Raw genomic sequence first — 3,839 nt, forward strand, 5'->3', positions numbered from 1 at the left:
AATTGACTGCGGGAGAAGGGGTGTAGGGGTGAGATAGGTAGAGGGGAGCAAATGAGGAAAAATTGAGATAGCTGTAATAGAATAAACATGATTTAAAAATTAAAAAATGAAAATAAATACAAGAACAATGAATTTCATAAGGAAGTTTAAAAATCACAACCTGAGTATTCTCATATTACTTTTGTTCAATTCCCTGAGAGCATAAATATTTTTGGGGGTTCAATCATGACCATGCCCAGAAGCACATATCTGCTGTCTGGCCAATTTTTCCTAGAGCAGTTCCCCACCTTTTCCAGCTATGCTCTACTGTCGTCAAGAGTCCTGCCAGGTTGATCTTCCTAAGGAACTACTTTAAGTCTATTTCTCTCTTTATCAAGACTCTCCTGTAGTTACCCGTTGTGTACTACAAGTTCAAGTTTCTCTGCTGCACTGATACCTCTCAAGTCACTCTGCTGGAATCTCATATGCTGACTGAGGAGAGAATTTGAAGTTGTCCAAGAGTTTTAAAACCTTCAAAGTGGCAGAGGAACATGAGAGCTTTAAAGAGGCCCATGGAGTTAGTAGCTAGGAGGCCATGGAGTGATCTTCGAGAAAGTATTTTCTTAAAACGGCTGGAGGTAAAACTAGATTTAAATTCAGGACCTTATTGTTTAGCACTTAAAAACACCCTTTGCTTGTTTTATGTGGGCTTTAGCTTTGTGATTCCAAAGCCTAGGCTCCAGTCGTGGACATGTCACTTACTATTTTGTAAAAGTTACCTAGTCTGGCTGTGCCTTAGTTTCCTCATCTGTAAAATAGGGTAATGTAATAATACGTCCCTAGGAGGTACTGATGGGGAGACAGAGTGAGCCACACAGAAAGGACTGTGTAAGAGTTAGCTGTCATTCCCCCAAGTTGAGGGCCATGACTCTTTGCACCTAGCACAGCAATATTTAGTGTTTACTATCCGCGGCACCAAGGTTCCTCTCCCACTATCACTCCACTGCTTTCCAGGTGATTACTTAAAGTCTTCATCCCACTTATTTTCCAAAAATATTTTCCAATTTCTTATCAATAAATATCTGAAAAAAATTTTTAAAGAGTAAAGCAAGAAAAATGACTACTAAGTTTAGTTCTTTCAACTTATACTAATTAATAGTAAGGATTGGGGAAGGGGAAATTATTGTTTAACAGGTACAGAGTTTTACTGCAGGATGATGGGAAAGTTCTAGGGATGGATAATAGTGATAGCTGAACAATATGAATGTACTTAATGCCATTCAATTGTACATTTAAAGAAAGTTAAAATGTGAATATTTTATATTTGTAGTTTAGATATTTTATAATATATAAAATTAAAAAACTGTAGGAAATATAAGCTAAGAATTTCAATTTAATAAAAATTCTAAAATGCATAAATAATTACACAATTATAAACTTTAAAAAGTTTACTGGCTTATTGACTCTTCTAAAGTACCATTTGTTCAGTGATGTTCAACAATGAGGGACCTTTTGAAGTTCATGAAGCAATCACATGCTCTGTTTTGAGGTGCAATAAAAAATGCAATAAAAACCCTAGCTCACACCAGCAGATAAGCCCTTTGGTACTGTTGTCAGACGTGGAAATATCACTGGTTGGACCACACTGGAGATTCTCTAACTTTATTGTCTGAAACTCCATTTGAATTCAGCTATGACCTATGTTTCCATGAGATCATCTTTCATCAGATTGCCTTATTTGTGAAATCTAATTTTAGAAGAAGTGGATCTAGTATTATTCCTTGGTCACATCAAGGTCTTTATTAAGATGGTAGAATCAAGACATCTGGTCCCACTCTTCCTTTTGAAACTCATTGAAAATAACTAAAATAGTTTTTGAAAGTTAGAAAAAAAATATATATCAAATTTGAAAAGTGTCCAACTTTAAATCAATGCAGTCAGGTTGAGCTTGGTTAAGAAAGAAAGCTGACAGTGAAGGCATAACTCTCAGAGCTCAGGTAACATAGAGTCAGCCTGAAGTGAGGAAGCATTCTAAGGAGAGAAATCATCTGCCTCCATGAATAGTGAGGTCATGGAAAGGAGAACTCAGTGGCATCTCTGAGCCTTGTGAAAGGACACAGAGTTTAGCAAGGAAAGCAAGGAAACATTTCTCTAATATCAAGAAGTATAAATCTATCAAAAAAAACAAGACTCTAAGTTTGGATCACAAAGCACAATTTCCAATATGTGCTACAGTCAGATGGATAACTAAGAGTATGCTAGGCAAATGCAGCAAAAAGAAGTAGAGCTTCTGATATTAATAGTGAGGATAAAAAGGACATGCTATCTTTAAAAGGAATACAATCCATAATAAAGCTCTAATTTTTATGAATCTTCATATATCAAATATCAAAGCATCAAAATTCACAAAGCAAAAGGTACTGGAAATAAAAAAAGAATTAAGTAGGAATTTCCTGGTAGGAGGAGAGTCTTTCTTTTCTTTTCTTTCTTTTTTTTTTTTTTTTTTTTTGATCCCATGTTTGTAAGAAAAAAAAAATAAGGATAAACGGGGCCTAAAGAATATAAGATAAATCTATGCGGTAGACACACACACACAAACACAGACACATCTGTTTTTCTAATTATATCGCTAAAGTGAAAAAATACTTTTTAACTATGCAACATTATTTAAAACTGCCACAAAGGAACCCTTAATGAATCCCACAAGTTGAATAGGTGGTAAACAACACATTCTCCTAGCTGAATAATAAAAAGCTTTTGGGGGATTTGATGAGCTCTCTTAAAAACTACACCTCTTAGGCTGGTGCTCACCCAGGAGACAGCCATGTTCAGTTCAAGCGTGAAGCCCAACCAGGAGAAACCAGATGAGTTCAAGTCTGGCACCTCCCACGGCTCTGCTGGAGCTGGAGGTGAACTCGGACCTTAAACCCCAGCTGCGGGAGCTGAACATCACCACTGCCAGAGAAATCGAAGTTGGTGGCGGTCAAAAAGCTATCATCATCTTTGTTCTAGTTCCCCGCTGAAGACCTTTCAAAAGATACACGTCCGTCTGGTTCGCGAGCTGGAGAAGTTCAACGGGAAGCACGTCATCTTTATCACTCAGAGGAGAATCCTGCCTAAGCCAACTTGAAAAAGCCGCACAAAGACCAGGCAGAAGCATCCCAGGAGCTGCAGTCTGGCGGCGGTGCATGATACCATCCTGGAGGACTTGGTATTCCCAAGTGAGATCGTGGGCAAGAAAACCTGCGTGAAACTGGACAGTAGCCGGCTCATAAAGGAGCTCCTGGATAAAGCCCAGCAGAAAAACAAGGAGCACAGGTTGAAGCTTTTTCTGGTGTCTGTTAGAAGCTCATGGGCAAGGATGTTAATTTTGAATTCCCAGAGTTGCAGTTGTAAACAGAAACGCCTAACTAAAATATCATTTTCAGTAACAAATAAAAACAATAAAAAAACTTTTAAAATTAATGATAGAAATATACAACAAAAACTTTACCATCCAGAAATTAAGAAACCAAACAAAAAGAGCAGAATCGTTTGTGGAGAAAGCATGAACAAAATTCATTACTCATCTCATGCCAGTGAATTTTCATACTACTTGCCGCCCTCAGTACTTTGCTTACTTTTTCTTTTTTTTCAAAAAAAAAAAAAGGAAAAATAAAATTAGCATGTTTTTTTTCTAAACTGGAAAGTCCCTAATAAACATGTACAACTACTCTACAGTGTTCATTCTTTTTTTTTTTAATTAATTAATTTATTTTTTCAAATGCATTTCTCTCTGCCTACCTCCACCACTTTCCCTTGCCCCCTCCCTTCCTCCCTCCACTCTTCCCCTTTGGTTTTGTCCATGAGTCCTTGCTATA

General features: G+C 37.1%; 1 pseudogene; it reads left to right on the top strand.

Annotated features, from left to right (window-relative positions):
- Positions 1-2,803: 2,803 nt before the first annotated feature.
- Positions 2,804-3,375, top strand: LOC129081066 (40S ribosomal protein S7-like; annotated as a pseudogene).
- The last annotated feature ends 464 nt before the right edge of the window (positions 3,376-3,839 follow it).

This window comes from Pteronotus mesoamericanus, unplaced genomic scaffold (assembly GCF_021234165.1).
Source record: "Pteronotus mesoamericanus isolate MK-2021 breed Mesoamerican mustached bat unplaced genomic scaffold, CSHL_Meso_final contig_94, whole genome shotgun sequence".
NCBI classification, from domain to species: Eukaryota; Metazoa; Chordata; class Mammalia; order Chiroptera; family Mormoopidae; genus Pteronotus; species Pteronotus mesoamericanus.